The sequence below is a fragment of the Hippopotamus amphibius genome, chromosome 4 (assembly GCF_030028045.1).
Source record: "Hippopotamus amphibius kiboko isolate mHipAmp2 chromosome 4, mHipAmp2.hap2, whole genome shotgun sequence".
Taxonomy (NCBI): domain Eukaryota; kingdom Metazoa; phylum Chordata; class Mammalia; order Artiodactyla; family Hippopotamidae; genus Hippopotamus; species Hippopotamus amphibius.
This window is the reverse complement of record NC_080189.1, coordinates 144,075,234-144,100,428: the sequence shown is the minus strand read 5'-3', so window position 1 is coordinate 144,100,428 and position 25,195 is coordinate 144,075,234.

Here is a 25,195-nt window from a genome sequence, read left to right as displayed (position 1 = left end):
ATTTGTCAACATTGTGCTGTCCTTTGTTGAATAAAAAATTACTAATTTTATTATTTTTTGTGAAGTCCAACAAACTTTCCTCTTTCAGTTTATGCCTTTAAATTAAAAAAAATTCTTCCTCACCCCATGTTCACAAAGATATTCTTCACCATTTTTCCTGTATTAGCTTTTTTAATTTTATCTTTCACATTGACATTTCTCATTCTCTCTGAAGTTCTTTTTTTTTTAGGTAGAGATCAAGTTTTATTTTTCTTTATATAGTGAATCAGTTTTACAACACTGGTTCATAGTCTAAATGACCCATCTTTTCTTCACTGATTTTTTTTTTCTGTTTAAGTGTACCTTTAGGTTCTTTTTTATTTTTATTTTGTTTATTGAATGAAAGATTCCTTAAATTTTATAGTGCTTTACAATTTTCAAAAGTTTCACGCACATGATTTTCTGTAATCCCATAGTAACCTTTTCTCCCCCACCCATATGTTGACTCTCCCCACTTCCCTCTCCCTACTGGTAACCACTAGTTTGTTCTCTAAATCTGTGAATCTGCTTCTTTTTTATTTTATTCACTAGTTTGTTGTACTTTTAGATTCCACATATAAGTGATATCATGCAGTATCATACAGAAATGTCTTTCTCTGTCAGACATTTGACTCAGTATAATGCCCTCCAACTCCATCCATGTTGCTGCAAATGGCAAAATTTCATTCTTTTTTATGGCTGAGTAGTATTTCATTGTATATGTATATACCACATCTTCTTTATCCATTCATCTGTTAATGGACACTTAGGTTGCTTCCATAACTTGACAATTGTAAATAATGCTGCAATGAACATTGGGCATGTATCTTTTTTTTTTTTTTAATTTTATTTATTTATTTATTTTTTGGGGGGTACACCAAGTTCAATCATCTGTTTTTATATACATATCCCCATATTCCCTCCCTCCCTTGACTCCCCCTCCACCCTCCCTCGGGCATGTATCTTTTCAAATTAGTATTTTTGTTTTTTTCAGATATATACCCAGGAGTGGAATTGCTGGGTCATATGGTAATTTTATTTTTAGTTTTTTGAGAAAGCTCCATACTGTTTTCCACAGTAGCTGCACCAATTTACATTCCCACCAACAGTGTGTGAGGGTTCCCTTTTCTCCACACCCTTGCCAATATTTGTTACTTGTGTTCTTTTTGATGATAGCTGTTCTGACAGGTGGGAGGTGATAGCTCATTGTGGTTTTGATTTGCATTTCCCAGATGATTAGTGATGTTGAGCATCTTTTCATGTGCCTGTTGGCCATCTGCATTTCCTCTTTGGAAAAATGCCTATTCAGTTTCTCTGCCCATTTTTAATCAGGCTGTTTATTTTTTGATGTTGAGTTGTATGAACTGTTTATATATGTTGGATATTAACCCCTTATCAGTCATATCATTTGCAAATATTTTCTCCGTCAGTTTTCATTTTGTCAGTGGTTTCCTTTGCTGTGCAAAGCTTTTAAGCTTAATTAGGCCCTGTTTGTTTTTGCTTTTATTCCTTTGTGTTAGGAGACAGGTCCAAAAAATATTGCTTTGATTTATGTCAAAGAGTGTTATGCCTGTGTTTTCCTCTAGCAGTTTTATAGTTAGTTTTAAATTTAGGAGTTTTACATTTAGGTCTTTAATCCATTTTAAGTTTATTTTTGTATATAGTGTTAGAGAATGGTCTAATTTCATTCTTTCACATGTAGCTGTCAAAATTTCCCAGCATCACTTATTGAAGAGATTGTCTTTTCTACATTGTATATTTTTGCCTCCTCTGTCATAGATTAATTGATCATAAGTGTGTGAGTTTATTTCTGGGCTCTCTATTCTGTTTCATTGAGCTATGTGTCTGTTTTTATGCCAGTACCATACTGTTTTGATTCCTGTAGCTTTGTACTATAGTCTGAAGTCAGGGAATGTTTTCTTTACGGATGTTTGATGACACTTTCCTTATATACAAAGTTCTTAGTATACAAGAGAAATGTCATATATTTATATATGATTATATTACATATTTATTTATTTTTAGACTATTCTGAATCATTGGTCTTTTCCTGTATCTATACAACTTTTAAAAAAAATTATTATTAGCAAGGCTTTATTGCATGTCTGACCATCTGGTAGGGTGACTCTTGCTCCTCCTCCCTCTTTACTCCTCTTTTTTCAAAAGTATTGGTTTCTTAGCCATTCATTTTTCTTTATTCTCCACATTCAAGTTAGAATATGTTTGTCATTTTTTTTATTTTCAAAAAGTCCTTTTGGAATTTTGATTGGAATTTTATAAAACATATAGATTATGTTATCTCCTCACAACACCTGGGCATAAAGACTGTCCTCATATTACCATGCTTCCTCCTAGAGCTGGGCTGGCACTGATATTACTTTTCTGCTCTGGGGAGTGATGGCTTATGCACAGGGCCTCCCCAGGCACTGTGGGGAAGAAAAAGTGCACAGCAGGGAGGGTCTCCCATCTAAGCCGGTTGCATATCTGGGACTCCTGACCATGCCTGCTTCCCCTTCCGTCTGTTCCCCATGCTGATCTAGGGTTTATAGGTTCTGAATTCATCAGTCCCCCTCTCAGTTCACTGGCACCTCCAGGGTTTGTGGTTTAATGCTGGGTGCCAGTATCCTGAATTGGTTGCCATCTTGTCAAGAACCAGATGTCTTTCTCTATAAGTTTCAAATATATTTTCTAATGCCCTCAAAAAAAAAAAAAAAAAGAAGAAGAAGAAGAAAAGGAAAAGAAAAAGAAAAAAAAGCTCTTTATAGATTTTAAAGTAGTTTCCTGTATAATAGCTCTGTGAGATATAAGGCAGATTACCATCCTGGGCTTTAGAAACATTCTGTGACTTCCATAAAACTAGTGTCAGGAAGAAGTTAATATGGAACTAGAACATCACACTTCTATGTCTTGTTCCAGAAGAGAGTATCTCTAATGAAGTAGGAGACACTGGACCCAGAGTCAGCAGTCTGGCTGTAATCTCCTGGCTCCCTTCATGTCACACTGTGTCCTTGGTAGTCACATGGGGTCCTAAGCCTCAGTTTCCTCATGTCTGAGATGGACATAGTGATCCATAAAGCCCTTCCCAATTCCCAAACTATGAGGTTCTGAATACACAGAGAAGGAACCAAGGCTGCTTTATGGGAATTCCAGCCTTCTGGTTGTTCTTGTTCTTTTTCTGCTGAAAGGTAATGAAAAGTGAAATGGCCAAGAAGCCCACAGCCTATAGGGTTGCTGTGGACCTATGTGATTAACAGGCTGCAAATATGGCTTCTGGATAAACTGAGTGGGTTTTATTGTGATAGGTGCTCTTTAGGAACTGAAGGGGGATGATGTTCCTGATGTTTGAGTTTCTGTTCCTGAAAATTATGCACTGCTCTCGGGGGAGATGTGCTAAGAATTATTGATGAACTTGAGAAAACAAAACAAAGCCCAGAGAACTGATTTGCTGCTCCTGGTGCCAGTGTTCAAGAGAGGATAGAAAGCGAGAGGGGTTTCTATTCCATAGACAAAGAAAAGAACATCACCTTTATACAAAAGTAATATTTGCTGCAAGAAAAAGACTATTTTAAAAATGGGGCTGGGGCCTTTTTGCCTTGGGGATGCTTCTCTCTTCCCCCTGCCTAGACTGCCCTAGACTTCCTATTCCAAGGAATTATTTTGGGGAAGCAGAAAAGATAGTGTCTGATGTTGTGACACCTCTGCCAGAACCTGTATTTGTTTGACTCAACACTCTGCCATTAGTCTGGGGCTTGGACAGTCTTCTTTAAACCCCTTTATTGCCAGGACAAGCAACCTCTGAAGTCTGGACTACTCCATCAGAAGTCAAGTAGGAGGCTCTGGGGAGGGAGCACTGAATCCAGGATGCTAGACTACTAGGGAGTCCTCAGACACAGGGATGATTAACTGCAGAGAACTCTCACAGAGCCCTGTATCAGAGTCTAAGACTCGGCTTCATCCGACTGTCTGCAACTGCCAGTGCTGGACACCTCACACCAAACTACAAACAAGATAGGAACACAAACCACCCACCAGCACACAGACTACCTAAAGCCATATTAACCTTACAGGTACCCTAAAACACACCACCTGACATGGCCCTGCTCATCAGAGAGAAAAGACAGAGAGAAAAGACACACACTGGAAAGCAGAGACCAGACCCCCCCCCCCCACCCCACCAAGAAGCCTACTCAAGACACTGGACAAACCCCACCACAGGGGGCAGAGGGCAGAAACAAGCGGAATTACTACTAGGCAGCATAGGGAAAGGAGAGAGCAAATCCTATAAATTAGACAAAATGAGAAGACAAAGAAACACCATGCAGGCAAAGGAGCAGGAAAAAAACCCACAAGACCAAATAAATGAAGAGGAAATAGAAAAATTGCCTGAAAAAGAATTCAGAGTAATGATGGTAAAGATGATCCAAAATCTCGATAACAAAATACAGAAAATACAAGAAACAGTTAATAAGGACTCAGAAGAACTAGAGAGCAAACAAACAGTAATGAACAACAAAATAACCAAGATTAAAAATACTCTAGATAGTATAAACAGCCAAATAATGGAGGCAGAAGAACAAATAAGTGAGTTGGAAGATAGAATGGGGGAAATAACTGCCACAGAGCAGGAAAGAGAAAAAAGAATAAAAAGAATGGAAGACAGTCTCAGAGACCTTGGTGACAACATTAAGTGCACCACCATTCGAATCATAGGCATCCCAGAAGAAGAAAATAAAAAGAAAGGGTCTGAGAAAATATTTGAAGAGGTTATAGTGGAAAACTTCCCCAACATGGGAAAGGAAATAATTAATCAAGTCCAAGAAGCACAGAGAGTCCCATACAGAATAAACCCAAGGAGAATTACACCGAGGCACATATTAATCAAACTAATGACAATTAAACACAAAGAAAAAATATTAAAAGCAGCAAGAGAAAAGCAACAAACAACATATAAGGGAAAACCCATAAGGATAACAGCTGATCTTTCTGCAGAAACTCTACAGGCCAGAAGGGAATAGCAGGATATACTGAAAGTCCTGAAAGAGAGAAACCTACAGCCAAGAATACTCTACCCAGCAACAATCTCATTCAGATTTGACGGAGAAATCAAAAGCTTTACAGACAAGCAAAAGTTAAGAGAATTCAGCACCACCAAACTAGCCTCACAACAATGGCTTAAGGAACTTTTCTAAGGAGGAAACACAAGAGAAGGAAAAGACCTAAAAAACAAATCCCAAACAATTGAGAAAATGGTAATAGGAACATACATGTCAATAATCACCTTAAATATAAATGGATTAAATGCTCCAACCAAAAAACACAGACTGGCTGAATGGATACAAAAAAAAAGACCCTTCTATATGCTGCCTACAAGAAACCCACTTCAGACCAAGGGACACATATAGACAAAAACTAAAAACAGAACTACCATATGATCCAGTAATCCCACTCCTGGGCATATACCCTGAGAAAACCATAATCCAAAAAGAAACATGTACCATAATGTTCATTGCAGCACTATTTACAATAGCCAGGACATGGAAGCAACCTAAATGCCCATCAACAGATGAATGGATAAAGAAGAAGTGGCATATATATACAATGGAATATTACTCAGCCATAAAAAGGAATGAAATTGAACTATATGTAATGAGGTGGATAGACCTAGAGACTGTCATACAGAGCGAAGTAAGCCAGAAAGAGAAAAACAAATACCATATGCTAACTCATATATATGGAATCTAAAAAAAAAAAAAAAAAAATGGTACTGATGAACCCAGTGACAGGGCAAGAATAAGGATGCAGAGGCCGAGAATGGACTGGAGGACACGGGGTTGGGGGGGGCGTGGGGCGAAGGGAATCTGGGTCGAAGTGAGAGAGTAGCATAGATATAGATACACTACCAACTGTAAAATAGATAGCTAGTGGGAAGTTGCTGTATAACAAAGGGAGATCAACTCGATGATGGGTGATGCCTTAGAGGGCCAGGACAGGGACAGCAGGAGGGAGTCGCGGGAGGGAGGGATATGGGGATATGTGTATAAATACAGCTGATTCACTCTGGTGTACCTCAAAAGCTGGTACAAGAATGTAAAGCAATTATATTCCAATAAAGAGCTTAAAAAAATGAGGCTGGGGACAGAGTAAAAGAAGAGAGAATATAGGGTAAGAAGGAAATTCACTTAAAATCCTGAATATATATCCATTACTAAGATATAATCAACAATGGGAGGGGCTTCCCTGGTGGTGCAGTGGTTAAGAATCCACCTGCCATTGCAGGGGACACAGGTTTGAGCCCTGGTCCAGGAAGATCCCACCTGCCGTAGAACAGCTAAGCCTGTGCGCCACAACTATGAGCCTGCGCTCTAGAGCCCACGAGCCACAACTACTGAGCCTGAGTGCCACAACTACTGAAGCCCACACACCTAGAGCCCGTGCTCCACAGCAAGAGAAGCCACTGTACCAAGAAGCCTGTGCACGGCAACGAAGAGTAACCCCTGGTCGCTGCAACTAGAGAAAGCCTGCGCACAGCAATGAGGACCCAATGCAGTCTAAATAAATAAATTAATTAACAAACAAACAAAAACAAAACAATGAGAGACAAGATCCCAGACCTCAGAAAGAACTAGAAGAGCTCAGGAAAGTCTTCAAACAATCAATGGAGTGTGAAGACTCATTACGTGGGAGGCTATTTTGAGAATAGGTGAAATTTCAGGCTGAATACTGTCTTGTACATCAGTGATGTCCATAATTAATTAGGCTAAGAAAAACACAGATGTTTTCTTTAGTGATGTTTGAGTCACGTGTAGTAGTCAGCACATCCTGTCTCTGATGCCCCCTCGCGTTGCCTTTCATAAAGTCCACTTTCCAATGACACATGACATGATTCCTTACATAATTGTATATCTACAGCTAGTTCAATCCTTTTGTCCTCATTGGCAAAAAGATTCAATCTCACAACGAGTTTGGCTGATTTGGGGTTTTTTTTTAGGAATTATCTATTTTTAGTAGGACAGTATCTCAGTGCTGGTATTTAACTTAAAAAAACTCTCGGGTAGTTTAACAGGAAAACAAATTCTGAACTATGATAGCATCAACATTTTATCCATAAGAGACTAAAATCCTGTTGAATATAAGCCAGTTATAAAAAGGGTTTATTCATCTGCATGTTAGTGAAGTCCCTAACTCAGAAACTAACCTACACACGAGGAGAACATTTGGGTTGCAACTTTGAATTACTTAGGTGGTTAAGCCTTTCAAATGTGGTGTAAATTGCAAAACTGGAATTGGATGTCTGAACAGCTCAGATTCTAAACCCTGGTTCTATATTATTTGTGAGTATTTTGGGGTAGTTACATCTTTGAGAGTTTCCGAAGTGAGATCCTATACTCTTATTTGTTCACAATGCAGTTGAAAGACTTGGAAGAAAAAAGCCTCTGAATCTCTGTGATTATGCAAGATCACCCTAGAAGTGGACCGCTGCCTGCCTCTGTCACTTCCTCTAGCACCAGGCACCCCTTACTCCCACCCTTCCAATCACCTTCCTTTTCTTAGTTCTTTACAAGGAACTGCCCTCACCCACCTCAGGGCCTTTGCCCATGCTGTGCCTTCCACTTTTCCTCTTTGGCTTCCACCAGCTACCTCCTGCTCCTCAAGATTTCACCCCAAATGTCATTTCCTCAAGGAAGCTTTCTGCAGTCCCTGAAATGATCTGGCCTCCTTTCTCTTTTGCACCCCTCTCTCTAAAGGCAGGAGCCCCACTGTTTGCCCATGATGGTACCCTTCATACCCAGTGCAATGCCCAGTGCGTTGTAGGTGTCCCAGAAGCTCTCAAGTGACTGCACGAACAACATACCCAAGACGCAATCAGCCTGCTTCAGTGAAGCATCATTAGATTTTGAAAAATAGGACTGGAAAGGATCTCAAGAAATCATTTGACCCCTTCTCCAGCCTTTAGAAGCAGGTGATGAACAGGTAGAAGAATACATTGCAGAAACAATGAGGTAGTTCAAGCATCTTATTATGTGAGCAAGTCTGCATGAGTGACTGTGACCAGGAACTCCACTTTAGGTTGCATATTGCAGGAAGCACAGGTAGGTATATTGTTAGTTTCACCGTGGCTGCTCTGTTCGTCTATGGGCAGAAACTGTGATACTTTTAATCCACAGTGAGGCAAAGTGTCCTGCACATGTGCAGCCTGTGTCCTGGAAGTTCCACTTTGTGAAGCTGGGAAGCTGCTGACTGATGGAACCACAGCTGCTGCTTGGTCCATTAGTCTGTCTAGGCTGTTGTTTTGTTTTTTTAACAATTGCAGAGGCAGAGGTATGTGGCTCTTTCAACTGTTCCACTGAGAGGAAGAAGTAGAAAGCATTTAGAAATGGCATTTCTTGAATGTATGATGTTTTACTAAACTGCCCTAAGAATGGAGGCTGTTTTATCATTAATATTCCAATTTCAAATGGGTGTCACGAAAGACCCGTGTATGTCAGCTCTGGTTACTCTCTAACCTTGAAAGGCCTATTTTCTCCTCTTGCCAACTTCTCGATGCAGCTTATCAGGAAGAGAGGATTGCTATTGCTGACTAGTGCCCATAATTAATCCCAGAGACAGTGAGGATTTAGGACCACTGATTGTGGCTGACTTCAAATTAAAAAGCCACTGTTAGCATGTGAAACAGACACCATATGTTATAAATGAACCCCTTACGTGATGAGAACTGCAAGATAATTTATATGTAAACACAGGTTGCACTTAGGCTAGGTGTTTTTACACATACCTCTTCACACTTTTCAAAGATGTTATAAACACACCAATGTGGAAAAACACAGTGTTTTCCCTTCAGTTGGTCCCCAGAAAATGTGTGTGATTTTAAACATGAATGTAGTGCAAACCTCAAATTACTGGTTATGAAAGTTGTCTTTCTCTTTACCATCAATGTGGCGAGTACAAACAAAGGCAGACACCGGTCCGATTGGTTAGTGTAATCCAATTGCGAGTTGAGCTTCTTTTCTTGTTCCTGCCATGACTAATTTGTGGTTTCGCAAAGTGTTTCTGCATGTCAGACACATCAATTATAAGAGATGGGCAAGATGCATAAGGAGAACCTTAAGGGGGAGGGGTGCTTAAAAATGTTTACAAGGAGCTAAAGTAGTGATTGTAGGCAAAGGTCTTCCTGTGTGTTTGCAAGAGCAATACTCTTATTTAAGAAGGCATCTGGATTATTTCCCAATTAAAGAACAAACTATCTGTCCACTGCTAATAGGAACTACAGGCTATGCAGTTAGCGGTCCTATTTCTTTTTACTAATTGGTCCTCTCCTTTCCTTCAGCTGGTTTCTGAGATAAACACAACAATGACACCTTCACTCTGTAGACACTGGCACTTGAAGGGAAGGCTGGGCTAGGTGTTCATAAACAGATCCTCTAAAGGTGTTTATTTTCCATGCTGTAGTGATTTTTTCCCCCTACTGAAATTCTATTATATGCCCTTTTGTTGTCACGGCTGAAGCCTGTTGTTTCCACAAAAACAACAATAGGCCTGAAGATTAGGGTTGCATTTTATGGGCCTAGCAGCCCAGCAGGGCATCGTATTTGTATCAGTCCTATAAATTCCTGGCATCAGGCCTCTTTACTCCTAGTAATTAATCTTTTTCATAAATGCTGTCATGTTTAGAGCCGTTTTATTAAGTTTCGGGGCTCTAAATTTCTATATGCCACTCCTTTGCCTCATCAGTGTCAGAAATGAAAATAGAAACACAATCACCATCACAAAGCAACCAGATGGATGGATCTTTACAGCTTTCTTTTCTTACTAAGGATGGTCAGGCAATCTAGATGCAAGGACCCTTCTTTTCCTCTTTATGAATACTGACTCATCTCTAAGCTTTGGGCGTGGTTTGCTGTGGTTTCTTCATGCTCCTTGTTTGTGCAGACACTTGTCAGGTGTAAGAAGCTTAAGAATTGGGAAGAGGACTTGCTTCTTTCAGTCTCTTTCCGGTGTCAAAATGCAATAGCTAGGAGAGGAAGACCTATTCACTGCCATTGGGCTGGCCTTTCTCGTGCAGGGCATATTGCTGAATCTTGTCCTTTTTGCCTCTTTTGGGATTGCAATTGCATTGGTGTGTGTGTGAACAGCGTTTTTTTTTTTTTTTTTTTTTTTTTTTTTTGGCCCACTGACCTAATTGCAATAGGGGAGGTAAAATATTTTCATTATCCTCTCCCCCAGAATATAGAAATCTTCAAAGTGAACCCGGGAGGGAGGTTAGCCTCTTAACCCTAATTTCCCTACCACCACTTCAGCTTGGCTGTGCATCACAAAATTAGTCTTTAGTCGCGGAACATAGTGGCACCAGGATTGTTGTCGGTTTTGCTTTTAAAAATCATTTCATATTGTAAACCCAGCGATTATTTCATGCTGTTTAAACTATATTTGTAGTCTTTGATCATGCATAAGTAGACTCAAGTTAACTGCTGATAGAATGATGATATTGTTCTCCGTGTTTCTTTTTCTTTTTCTTCTCTGTCTTTAAGGACCCTGTGCCTAAGAGCTGGCATCCAGAAACTTCCATTACTAAATTACAACATGCCTTTGTTTTTTAATTGGTTCAGGATTACCCATTTGCATGACAAGCAACATAATTCAGCCAGAAAAATCTGTTGTGTATATGGTATGCATAATATATATTTATTGCATTTTATAAATTACTGATTATTAAAAATTTTGAAAGACGCTGGATTGGCAAAGAATGCCAAAGAGAAGGAGAGAGTAGTCGTCATTGCTGATTATTGTTATTTTAACACAGGCTGGTTTCTTCTCCCCTTCCTCCCCTCCATTTTTCTTTAGGAGTTCCTTTCTATCAGCCACCCTTCTGGCACCTCGCTTCCCAGCAGGAAGACACTGTACCTCCACGAGTGGGGGCTGAAAATGGGGCAAAATAGGTTTTGAATAGCTGTGCCAAATAAAGTCAAGTGCCTTTCTAAATATATTTCAAGATTAAGTAATTAAGGATTGTAAAGCACTTGGAAAGAATAAAGTGCCATGTAAGTGCTAAGTAATAAAGAGTCATCATAACAGTAATAAAAGGGTGAACCGCTAAATCTTTCTTCCTTCTTTTCCTCTAAGGATTTGCATCATTTCAGATTTGGCTCCTGAGTACAACTCTTTTATTTCTAATGAAGAACAGGGGCTGGAAATAATCATTCGTAATGAGGAGGTTTTTTTTAAAAGGTTTGTTTAGTGACTTAGGGAGCTCATCCTCTACCCTGCCTTCTCTCCCCACGCTTGCCCACCCAGCAAAGATTTAAGCTTCATCCTCCTAGGTGGGCTGCAGAGGAACTCAAACACAGAACCTGCTTCAGAGGATACCGTTGTACCAGGCACAGCCAGTTCTTCAACCCAATAATCAACCTAATGATGGTTTTTTTGATTTACTTGGTATTTTGATGATTTGTGTCATTTTTCAATAACCTCGAGACCACCTGCAGTGACCGTTCCCATTTCCCATTCTAGATAGGGCGTTTCATCCCATTGGACGACTTTTATCACAACCTGACTACTCTTGACTTCTGAATGCTCTCTCCATGTGATCCTATATGTCAAAAATTTACATGTGTGCTTTTTTAAAATGGGACATACATGTTAGTTTCTATCAGTGTTTATTTTCCACTTCCTCCAACTTTGGCAGGAAAGCATCCTTTCCTTGTGTGAACATCCTTGTTGCTGTGGGTCTGGAGAGACCAAAGCCTCGCACAGGTGGAACTGTGATCCCCGTGATTTTTATGCTCACAGGTACGTGGACCACACGTGTGAATTGGAATCTAATTTGAATACTTGGTCCTGGAGCTGGCAGATTTTCAGCCTGTTGTTTGGATATACCAAACAAAGGCTTAGCAATACAGATTCAAAATTGTCGTTTGCTTTTTTGCTTTTCACTTTCTTTCGAACAAGGGCTTTTGCTGCCTTACATTAAGTGTAGAATGTCATAGCATTTGTGTTTTCTATACTTTTCCTGTGCAATATCACCACATAGGACATATGACCAACGCGGAAACTTGTTTGATGGCTTTTCTGGCGATGGGACAGAGAATTGGGATTCAGCAGAAAGTTTGGTTAAATAGCAGTAACAACTAAACGATAAAACAGTTGCTTATGAAAGGTTTTGTGTGTTTGCTTGTTTGTTGTTGTCGTTTTAAGAAAGGCTCCAGGAAATCTCTTTAATTGAGGCACGTAATAATTTGTGTGTATACTCAGTGGAACCTGACCTCAGGGAAATTGCACGTCATACAGAAATCAAAGAGGAAATGTTCAAAGATTCTTCAGTTGTAAACAGAAGGTAATTTTACTTCTACCTTAGGAGAATTTGAAATTCTTCAATAAATCTTATATCCAAAACACCATCAGCATTGATAGGTAAGATTTCATTCTTAGGAAAATACAATTCTTTCAAGTTTTTAGAGATGATCCCCAAACATCCAGAAGTCAGGCTTCTGTACTCACTTTAAACGCGTTTCGGTCTTTTCTTTATTCATAAACACATTCCCACTGATTCCGAGGTTCCTTCATGTTTAGTAACATGGGAGATACAGGTGATTTAAAGCAGAGGATCAGACCCAAAAGGAGAGAGAGGAATTTAAAATTAGGTGAGGAAGTTTTGGGTCTATAGTAATATTCTAAAAGGCAAAGTAAGAGGTTCTTGGTTTGAATCTTAACTACACATTATTTTTTTGCACATGACTTTGATCAAATGGCTTACCTCTGTTAGTGCTTTGTTGCATTAGTCAGTTGTAGTGTTCAAAGAATCCTGGGAGGATTAGTAATAATTACTTATAAATAATTAATTTTGGTATAATGTTCTAATAATTTAAAATAGTCTTTTAAAGAACCTCTTTAACAAACTTCATGAGTTATTTTCTATGTTAAAATATAGAATGATTTAAAAGTAATTGTATACAGAGTAAATTATCACAAACATTGAGAACTGTAGAGATGTAACTCTTGGTTAGAGCTCATGAGGTATAAATACACCTAGACATTTGGAAGAGACATTTGTATTATATTTGAGTTAATTTCTTGAGAAGAAACTTAACTTTAATCTAGACTACAATAAAGTATTTAAAAATCAGTGAGTATGATTTTCGTCTGTACTAACATTTTTTTCTCCGCAAGACTCTGCAGATTGTGAATTTAGCAAGACGTGAATGTAGGACCAGTGTACTCAGAAGATAATGATATCATACAGAGATGTGACAAACAGCTCAAGAGCCAAAAAACTGTTTTCCTTTTTTTTAATCTAACATTTTTTTCTTGCCAACACGGTGGTTTTTATTTGAAGCAAAGGTAAATGTGAAACATAACCATCAGAAATCCTTTTGAAATGGGTTAGGTCCAGAAAAGACAGTAAAAAAAATTTTAAACACAAACTTAAATTTCCAAAAATATGTAACACCTTTATAAGGTTTCATAGAGAAACACAGTTTGAGAAGTTCCTTTTTCATGATGTTACCTAAATAAATATTCAGACAAATGAATGTAAGAACATTTGTAATTTATGGCAGCGGACACAGACATTTAAAACAATAGACGTTACACTCAAATTAGGGTTCTCCAATATAGGCTTTCACATTTTTACAGAAACATATAACATTTGTCAGTAATAAAATCAGCAGATTACAGATAGAAACGATGGAGCATAGACTTTAATGATTTACTCCAGGCCCAATGCACTTACTTCCTTCTGTTGTGTTGGCCTTTTTTCCCTTCCTTCAAATACTCAAAACCCTCAGTCAATTTTAATTAGGCCACTTGGAAACATCATTAAGCTTTGCCATTTGTGTGTGTGGGAACCTCAGCACCTTCATTTGCCTTAGAGGCCTTCTGAATTCCCCCTTTGCCCAAGGGAAGAGCCCTTCCTGGCTCGGACCAATTCCTGGGTGCCTTTTGAAAGTGCTTATGGGCACCCTGAATTGAGGGCACAGTGGCAGAGTCTGTGAGGAGCCCTGAACAGATTGTGTAACTGTTGCACAACCAATGTGTACACGTGTGTCACTAATTTAATTTTAATTTTCCTGTATGCGTTTGTATAAGATCCTGCAGCTGTCATGTGCTCATCATCTGTCACTGAACTATCACTAAGCCATGCTGGGCTAAGACAGGATTATAAACGATGAACTGCCATGTGCTCTAAATCTTCTTATTTGCCTAGCCTGGAAGGTATGCCCTGTAAAATTTGATTGGCAGCATGCTCTATGCTGGCCATTGGCTTTTGAAGGCCATTTCGATTGGTTCCTTGGGCCGCTCCCAGTAGACGTATTGACCATCACCTGCTGATTCCTGCACATGCCCGACCTCCAACCTCCACCTCTCATCTTTTCCTCACTTGTTTGGTTACCAGCTCAGAGGCTGCAAAACAGGCCCTGTCGCTCTGGTGGCACGTACAGTATATAGGGCATATGGCTGACTGGTTGTATGCAGAAGGGGATAACTGAAGCCAAGCAGCCCGGCACTGTTATTACAGCAGATGGGGGAAGCGTGGCATTCAATGTTTAGACAGATGCCACCTCCTTATTCCACCTGTCTGGAAGTTGGACATTGTACAGAACGAACTGTCTGCCTAATGATGAAGGAAACAAAGGGCACATTTATGAAGCTTAGCAGAGCAGAGTATTTACTGAGCACGCACAATATAATTGTTGACCATGACAATAAAAGTAAACTGCTACTGGTCAGAGCGGCTGGTAGATGCAGGCAATTACAGCAGGAGCAGGCAATTTCTACTTTTTACCAGCTGTTTCGGTGTCTTTAATTTCGATGATGGGGCAATGGATAGGACTCAAAGTTTGTGATGAATGCCTGATATAGAATCAGATGTTCTCAAATGATAGTCCATGCCCCTTTCTTGTTAAAATCCTCAGAACAACTTTTTCCTCTCTGCTTTGCATGGCTTTTCCAGATTCAGTCAATTTTCTCGTCTATGGATGGTTTCTAACCGAGCAGAAAATGAAGACGTTATCTTTGTACCGGCTGCTATTTTGATGTGTTTGGCTTCAACGTGAATATACTTGTTTCCTTTAAATTCAAAATACTGACATTGCTGAACCATAGTGATTTATAGGTTGAGTTAGAAATGAAAAATAAGTGTACCGTCTTTGAGGGTGTCGATTTCTCCTGGTAGAGCATTCAGTGTGGTCTTTTGTATATTTTAATTTGTAAATTGTTTTATCCCTTTCTTACAGATTTCTTTCGGTCAATACCAGTCTTTCCTTATGTGGAAGGCCGCCTCACGTTTTATCAGTGATCAGCAAGTGGGGACGAGTATGTGCAGTGTATGAGTTTCTCATAAAGAGTGGAGGCTGACTAGCTTGTGAAGAATCAAAATACTCCTTGATTTAATGCATCTGGTATTTATTTACTAACTTATTATTAAACAGTTCTGATTATAACTGTGGGCATAGATGGAAGGTTTCTTCCATAGGGAAATAGTAAATAGAATTCTCCAAACCAAGAAAGTTGAAGGCAGTAATTTACATAGAGTAATCAATTATTGAACTTTTCCAGAAGCACAGAACATCCTTTCTGTTTTAGAATTGGCCTGTGTGATAAGACAAAACCTTATTTTAAAAGATTCCTCCATATCTATTACCAGGAGCATTGCTGATCTGAAAAATCCAGAATTATTATTTTTAGGGGAAGCCACCAATGAACAACCTTAGTTGAATAAATAACTGAGAAGCACTTGAAGACAGGGAACTTTTTCATCCTGGTCTAATTTTTTTTGAGGCATTCTTTTTTGGTTCATTTTTCTTCAGTGATTATTTCACGTTCAAGCCCCATCTGACGAAAGGCATATGGACGGGAAGGGAGGTCATTCCTAACTGAACAACCCAGGACGCATGAGGTTAATTACAGATATTAACGCTGCAGTTCTTCAGCTTCTTGCCCTCAAGAAGCCTCTAGCTTCCAAATGACCTGGCTCCAACAAAGAGACTCTTCTTTAGCCCATTAACTAATTGATAAAAATGTGAGTGTTTAGAATGAGTCTAATTAAATCACCGAGCCTTACAATTACTAGTCCATTTGGTAGCTGTTGGGAGATGGGTAACCTCAGCTGGCATTGTAGGGGAATAAAAGATAAAAATAAAAGGGAGCTTAACCAAGATCATTTTGAAAGCTGTTCATTTGAAGACAAAGTACACATTTGCCTGAAACGTCTACATTTCCTACTTCAAATGCATTCCCTTTCTAGGGTAGCACAATCTCTGAAAAAGAAAATAATGTCTTTTTTTTTCTTCTGTAAGAGCGGGCATGCTCCACTGTGTCTAATAAAGTTACATGAGTGGCTGGGGAATTTTTTCTGCGTTAGCATTAAGCTAAATTCCTTTAGAGCTTGGAACATTGAAGTTTGTCCATTGAGCTTTGTTTGAGGGCCGGCAAATGCCTTGAATGATAGACATTTAAAAACCCAGAGTGGGCTCTGGGACACCTTACTTTGGAGTCTGTTTCTAATTCGCTGTTCCTGCAGTAGCCCTGATTCATGGCTTTTCTTGAGGGCTGCAAGGCTGGAGGCTGCCTGGGCCCGGGGTGGGGGGGTGAGAACCACTAACTCAGCAGTGGCAGGTCCAGCACTGCGTGTACAGCAAACCAGCCAGGCAACGCAGACAGTGACTTTCTGTCCCCAATTGAGAGACGGTCAGAGGCTCCTTAGTGGGGGATCACACAAGGATAATATGGTACTTCTCACCAGAGTTTTTAAAGCAATCTGTTAATCTAGGAGTCAAAGGATTTAGAAGCGGGAAACATACTCTCTAAAGAGCTACTGAATATTTTTCTCTATTAAAAAAAATACTCTGTAGTTAAAAAGCGAATTTGTCCTGATGTATCAGCGAATCTAGGCAGACTCCATTGAAACCGGTGATGTAATGGACAGGAGAGGAACTACATGAGGGTCCTCTATCTTTTATATTGCCTTTGTAGTAGGTGGTCATAAAAATAAAATTGTGGCTTCTTGAATAAGAATGAGTACTCCTTTCTATCCTTAATCAAGTGTTCATGCCTTCTATTAGCTCTGAGAGATGGTTACTTGTTACTGTTGGAAGCATTCAGATAGTGACTAAGCAACAGTTATTTTCAAAGTTTGTGTGATGTCAAATGGATGGAGATACATCCCAGTGTAAGTCAGTTCTCCTTAGGCACGTTCATTGCCAGAGACATTAATATTGATGAACTGTAGGCTGGCTTATCCATACAATCTACGTTAATATAAACCCAAGCAAAAAGTGTTAAAAGCACATTTCACTTTTTAATGATTTACTCCTAGTCTCCAAGAGGAAGTATTTCCTTTCTGATTATCCTATCATTCAACTCATGCTAATTAATGAGTGTAACAGAACTTTAGCAGACAGTTTGGTTGCAGGTGTAGTCGGACCAAGGGAGATTTAATTACTTGCTAATTGCCTGGTGTCCAAGGTAACATAATATTATATTTGCAAATGCTGTGGTATTAATCCATCTTAAAGAAGTGCAGTGTGGCTCAGTCTGTGCATTGAGACTCCTGGAGGATGCAATTGGCATTGCTACAAGTGTACCAAGGATGAGGGATCCTGTCTTTTGTATTTGCAGCTAAATACCCAGTGTCTGGCACAGGGCAGGACACATAGTAGACACTCAGTAAACATTTACTGAGTGAATTAATGTGAATGAAAGTAAGCCAACAACAAGTACAGTATGAACTATCTGAGCGCAGGAGGGAAGGCTGTAACTTAGGACATTAAAAAACAAAGCAGAAGGAAAAAAGAAGAAACTAATGTTTTCTAAGTACCTTCTGCAGGCCAAGGACTCTACCTAAGTTATCTCATTTTATCTTAGCAGGTTAAAGTAATAATTAAGACTATGCACTTTGGATGAGAAAACTGGGTTCAAATCACAATTCTACCTCTTACTAGTTCTGGGTCTTTGGCCAGTTCATCTAAAAGCCTCAGTTTTCTCATCTATAAAATAGAGGGGGACTTCCCCGGTTGCACAGTGATTAAGAATCCGCCTGCCAATGTAGGGAACACGGGTTCAACCCCTGGTCCGTGAAGATCCCACATGCCACAGAGCAACTAAGCCCGTGTGCCACAACTACTAAGCCTATGCTCTAGAGCCCGCGAGCCACCACTGTTGAACCCAAGTACCACAACTACTGAAGTCTGAGTGCCTAGAGCCCGAGCTCCGCATCAAGAGAAGTCACCACAATGAGAAGCCTGCGCACTGCAACAAAGAGTAGCTCACCACAACTAGAGAAAGTCCACATGCAGCAACGAAGACCTAATGCAGCCAAAATAAAATAAAGTAAAATAAAGTATCAAAACTTAAAAAAAGATTTATCTATAAAAAAATAAAAATAAAATAGAGGGTGTGGGAATAATGTTTAACTCAAGGAATAGTTGTAAGGAGTAAACAAGATATATAAAATGTTTAGCATATATATTTTCCATTTTACAGAATGGATAATTGAGACTCAGAGAGAGTAATTTGCCCAGTGACAGAACTGGCAAGGGGCAAACAGAGCAGCCTGACTCCAAATCCACGCTTTTTCCATTGCATCTGACTAAATGGATATCTGTTATCTGAGTAGATGTGGCTTGATGAAACTGATTCTACAGTGAATCAGACCCTAAAACCAGCCCCTAAAAGTAAGCTAGGTAGTTTTAAAAGCCTGCATGTAGCATGGCAATAATGAATCACCACCTATGTCGTGGGTTGTGGCTTACCAGCATTGAAATGCTGTTTTCTGTCTCATCCTGATCCTGGGGTTGACACATGAAAAGACTGGGTAATAAAACCTCAGGAAAGTGCTGCACAGTTACCTAAAATCAAGTAGCTAAAAATCAGATCAACAGAAGAAAAAAATGTAAGGACACACTGAGCTACAAATCAAACTTTTGAGCCTTATATTAGATGAATGGGAAATTACACATTCTAAGAGGCCAGCTTGTTATTCATCTTAAGCAGTAAAGTGAATTTTTTGGCCACAAGTTATCAGGTATTTTGAGCCCAACTTCAGGTCAATCTATTTCTGTTGCAAAGAAAGTACATAAGTGTTGACTTGCTAATCTGGTTGGCCATACCCAGAACCTTCCGATGCCATCTTTGATTAAAGGGCAATGGCTCCTTTAGCTTGTGGGATGAATGCTTGGGAGTAAAGACATCTGGATTTTTCTAGATGCTCTTTCTGACTCTGGCTTTGCATAGCACCATGAACTGAAATTGACCACATTCATCTGTCCTTTCAGAGCTAACTATGCAAGGAAGTCAGTTTTGCGATCCTTTCAATGTCTATGACTGAGGCTCCTAGTTCCCTGGCCACGGATTTTGGCCCCTCCCTTGCCAGCCGTCATAGCTGTGGCCACAGGCGGACCTCATCAGACCATGTGAATAGCTCAGGGTGACTTACCCTGCTGGAAAGTCATCTTAAACAACATGATGGACGATCAGGTATAGCCTTGTCCCTCACCACCACCACCATCCAGCATGTTGCTCTTTCACCTTCCTCCTCATTTTTCCAGTCCCCTTGTGCTTTCCTTCCTAACAAAACCTGATGCCAGTCACTAACATTAATAACCAACGTTTACTTTTCCCAGGGATCTCTGCCTTATAAGCCATGGGGCAGAGACTGCCAGCTGTTCACTAAATATCAGTTTCCTCTTCTTTCAGGGTACCCAGCTAGTGTACCTTTCCCAGATTTCTTGCAGTTATGTGTGACAATGTGACTGAGTTCTAGACCATGTGAATGGCATGGTCCTCCAGGCTCCTCCATGCTTCTACCCCATTCTGGCTGATTGGGATGAAGAATGATCAAGTTAACTTTGGAAATCATGTGTTGAAGATGACAGAACCTCTGTCAGCCTGGGTTCCTGAATGGCCATGTAGAATAGCTCTAACTCTGACCTAACACATGTCTGGAGTGTTTCTAGAAAAAGAAAGAAATTTGGTGCCTACTTGTTACAGGGGCAAATACTACTCTAACTAATATAATCTGGGTCTCAACTGTGAAATGAAGGGCATGAGCCAGTGTGAAAGGAATATCAGCTTCCACCAAACAGATGCTGGGAATATTGAGGGCCAGGGTCATCTTCCTAAGATACAGGTGACATCCCTCCCTCATAGGTCCTTGGATTTTGATGGCATTTGGGAGCAATTAAAATAATGCTGTTCCCCCAGAGCCTATTAATTTGTGAGGTGGGCTTCATTTGTGGAAGGGCCCACCCCATGGAGACTCTCAATGCTAAGTCAAGACATTGGACTAAAGGACACTGCTCTCCCTGGTTCAGGTAGCAATGTGGGACAGTTATAGGAAAGTCATTAAGCATCCTGATTTTTCTGCCTTTGGGTTTTTTTTTAAATCCTCTAGATGTAATGTAGTCACCTTTTTCTCTATGCTCAAGCCACAGATGAAGACCACCCACATTACCTATTGGAGGAGAAATATTTCTCAGCAAGGCTCACGAGTCTGCTCATTGCTAACCCACTGTCACAGTTCGCCATTTGCGGAGGGAGGGCTTGGTTTTAGTTTTGTCAGAATCAATAGGTTGCTTATCTTACTGATTCATTGTTGAGAAATTTATGTGAGTCCATGAATTACTTCAAAGGACAATGAGCCAATGAATTTTGACTTGGGGAAAATGTCATATAGACAGCTCCTGTTTGTAAAGGCAGACTTTTTTAGATTATAGAGCCCATTCTTACATCAGCTACTGTAAATTTCAGGACTTGCATTTCGCTCCTTGAAGGGGCAAATCTATATATTTCCTTTCTCAGTCTTATGCAAGCTCCCATCTCAGACTCTGCAGTGTTATCAAGGAACTCAACTTTGGTGTGATTAATGTTTCTCATCACACTTTTTAAGAGAGGTTAGAGGCTCTCAATCCTTATCAAAGGCAGTGAGAGAGCAACAGTGTGAGGGAAACAAAAAGCCAAAGGCAGCTATTGGATCAGAATCCGAAAGTCTAACAAATGCCTCCGACTTAAGTAAATCCCCACTAATAAGCACATTCTCTATCACAGCAAAGTTGAGGGGCATAATCTGAAACCGTAGAGGGAAGCATCAGGAAACTGGGAAGTATATGAAGATAATTATCAGCCTGAACCCCCAGCCATCGTCTGTGGGCCAAGGCGCACCATATGCACTGTACATTGACTATGATAGTAAAGGGATTACAATTCATCTTGGGCATGTTGTAAATTACTCAAATCCAACAGATGGGAAATTGGCAGGTCCCATCAAATAGAAAATTCAACATTAACTCAAGTGGGCTGATAAAAATAATCATAAACCATTTTAGAATATCCCTCAATCACAAAGCTCAGTGATTAAAATCAAACACCTCTCAGCTCCCATCCAGTGCTAAGTCTACAGGATGTTTTGCCCCTAAAGTTCAGAGGTTATAACTTCAATTTACATAGACTGAGGTTTAATCCTGATACTGTATAGGATTAAAAAGCCCTTTGAAGTCTGTCCCTAAAGAACATTTAGCCAGGCAACATCTCAATAGGACAAATATTTTTCAAAATGATTGACATCCCACTGCTTGAGGGCTGGTAGGTTAGATCGGTCAACAGAACGAACTATATGAATGCATGGATAGATGGATAGAAGATAATGTCTATACATTAGGTTGCAGGCTTTCCAAAAGGAGGTGCCAATGACTGACACTTGCTCTTTTGTTGCTGAGAGATGGGGAGAAGGTTGGATGTGAATAGGTACCTTCTTAAAGGTGAAGATGGCAGATAAACGGCAAGTTTCTTCAGAGCAGGGCAAGGCCTGGGAAAATGGGTAGGATAGTATTAGGGTGGTGAGCAAGCAGAGCACCCCAAGAGCAGATGCTAGAATCCCCAAATTGTGTTTTTTATAGACCAGATCATATGATGTGCAGTATGAGTCTGAAATGGCTCAACTGCATTACTTTGAGGGCACTGCTGGTCTTTTTATTAACTCTGGGGGCAGGGAGGTTCTGTGGGGCCAGTGGTCTACCCTGGAGCATTTGCACTACTTAAGTGGTCCATGAATTGGGGGAGAAAAAAACAAGAGAGGAAACCTTCTAATTAGGTTATTATGTAATACTCAGTCCTCTTCCTTCTAATACCAAACTTGCTGACTCAGAGCCATGATTACAAAGGTTTGTGAAGACACAACACCATTCTGTCACTTGGAGTTTTATTTTTAATTCAAGTAAATTAAAACAATTTTTAGAAATTCTTTTTTTTTTTAAGAACTTTTATTGAGATACAGTTAACATACAATAAACTGCATATATTTAGAGTGTACAATTTGGTATCCCAATCCCCCAATTCAATCCCCCTCAACCCTCTCTCCTTTCCCCACTTGGTGTCCATATGTTTGTTCTCTACATCTGTCTCTCTTTCTGTCTTGCATTGTACCATTGATTTGTACCATTTTTCTATATTCTGCATATATATGTTAATATACAGTATTTGTTTTTCTCTTTCTGACTCACTTCACTCTGTATGACAGTCTCTAGGTCCATCCATGTCTCTACAAATGTCCCAGTTTCATTCCTTTTTACAGCTGAGTAATATTCCATTGTATATATGTACCACATCTTCTTTATCCATTCATCTGTTGGACATTTAGGTTGCTTCCATGTCCTGGCTATGGTAAATAGTGCTGCAATGAACATTGGAGCACATGTGTCTTTTTGAATGATGGTGTCCTCTGGGTATATGCCCAGCATTCTTGAGATGATCATGGGCATTACAAACATCTGAGTCAGGAACGACAGCTCCAGGGACTTGCCCTCTCCAAGCATGCTTAGCCCTTCCAAAGAGTTCACCTTTTAGTGGACATTTCTGCCCGGTGAAAAGGAACTTAATAAAAAAAGCACAGCTGAGAGTCACATTTTTCACTTGTACTGGAAACTCAGAGATGTCTGTGTGCATCTCTCTTTTGAAATTGGGCTGCCTGTTGTTTTTGGGAAGTTTCTGAAGCCTACATATATCACCAGAATATATGTTGAGATGGAACCAAGTTTTCTCATGGAAGATATTTTAGCGCATTTTTGTTTCCATGTGTTCAGCAGGTCCTGTGCCTTTCTCTCACCCCAAATTGCTTCCTAGAATAACTTGAACCTTGGGGAAGAATAGGAACTAAAAATTATATGCTGTGAACCTCTCCCAGGAGAAAACATCATGCTGATTTTATACAGGCCAAAAGCTCAGGTGTATTTATGTGGATTTTCTCAATTGGTGACTTCAACCTTTTTGCATTTGGCACTTATTTGGGACTCTCCAGGGGCCTCCTGCTTTATGGAACCTCCTCCCTCCGAGATATTACAGTTGAGTCAGAAGGCAAAACAGACACACAAAGTAAGCAATTAGAGAACAGGAAAGTGTCAAATTGCGCAGAGCCGCTGCTGGAAGTACAATACTGCTGTCTGGAAGAGGAGATACTTTCTTGGTGTGTGTGTGGTGGGGGGGGGAAGGGGGGTGGCGGGGAGGTGGTATTAATGCGCTTATCTGAGGACATGTTGAAGCTAAGGAGAGGAGGCTTTTTCCAGGTACAGACATCTGGAAATCACATTCAGAACCTGGGTGAGCGGTCGAGACTGGAGTATATAGGTTTCCAAGTTTCTTTTGTATGAAGGAAATAAGAATAAATAAGTTCTAGAGGATTTAAATTCAGAAAGACATGGGTAGAGGATTAAGGAGTATCCTCAGTCAGAGCGTCAGGAGGAGAAAGAACTAGGGAAATTCATATGACAGAAACCAAACGTGTGTTTGATGGAGAGAGAACTCTTCAGTGTCACCAGCCACAGAGGGGTGGAACAAGGTGGGAACAGCAGCTGGTGTGCTCTAGGGCAGGGGTCTGGATGTGGTTCAGTGATTCTGATTTACTTGTAGGTAAGAGGACTGGCCACATGGGAAATCTTGTAACTTCACTGAGGGAAAGCCTCAGTTTACCTACCTTAAAAACTTAGACAAACCCTACCTGGGATCCAGAAGAGTCTAAACTAATGAATTTGTACAGATCCCAAGATGTAAAGCATTGAATGCAATGAGAGGAGTCTGCTTATAAACAATGAGCCTTTACTGCAAATTTGAATATGTTACGCACTCGCATTTTGCAAGGATTTTAAATGTTCACTGGTAGTCCTGGGGGACACAGGGGATGCTCAGAGGAGAAGTAAGAAGTGAGTGCTACGCTTCAGAGGCTGGCCTTCTAACCCAGGCAGGGTCAATTGGCAAAGGCACATAACCGTTCAGAAAAAATAATTATGTCATTTGCAAAGTACTGGAGGTATAATACCTACAATCATTTTGAAAGAGCTGAAATATTGATGAGTGTATTAGAAATAATGAAAAGCTTCTGAACCAAAGCATTTTAAAAAATTCCTTAAAATTTTAATTCACTCTGAAAAATAAAAGAGTATTAGGGTATGTGGCAGGCAAACACGTTGCCAAAAGCTAATGTATTAGAATCTTAAAGTGTTTTATCCAAATTTTTTTACTTATCTATGCTTTAGGACAGAAAAACAAAGATGACACATAACGTGCACCAGATGTGGCCCAGAGAGGTTGTATGTCTTTCAAAGTAACACAGCCACAGAGAGCTGAGGATCTAACGCACCCTGTCCTCCTCCTACTCTGGTACACACCCCACCTTAATTACAATCCTGACAAACATATCTCATGCTGTGCCTGATCCGTTAACAAATATTTGCTTATATAATGAATAGCAGCCCCAAATTGAAATGGCCCAACTGTGGACATAAATACAAAACAGCTGTCAGAGTTGCTGGTATAAATTCCAAAGGGTGGTCCCTCTTCAGGGTATATCTTCTAGAAGCCTCAGGGAAGGGGTGTTTTGGAAGTCTAAATGTGAAACATTCACACTTTAGCATATTTTCCTCTCTGACTGCCGGAAAAGAACAAGAAGGGCCAAGTTGTAGACGTAACTAATTAAAACATCGCCAGGATCCGCAAAGATCTGAAATGGGGTCCAGGCTAATTAGACAGTGGGGCTGTGCCCTGATGGAGAGTCCTCTGAAGACAGCCCTTGCCCTTCAAATGGGCTTTGGCCTGACCAAGAGCATGCAGTGGGCATCACACGGTTGCTCTGCAAATCCTTCGACGGTCCTTGACGTGCCTGCGCCTTGCAGATTTCTGTCATGAGTAACAACAGCTTCCT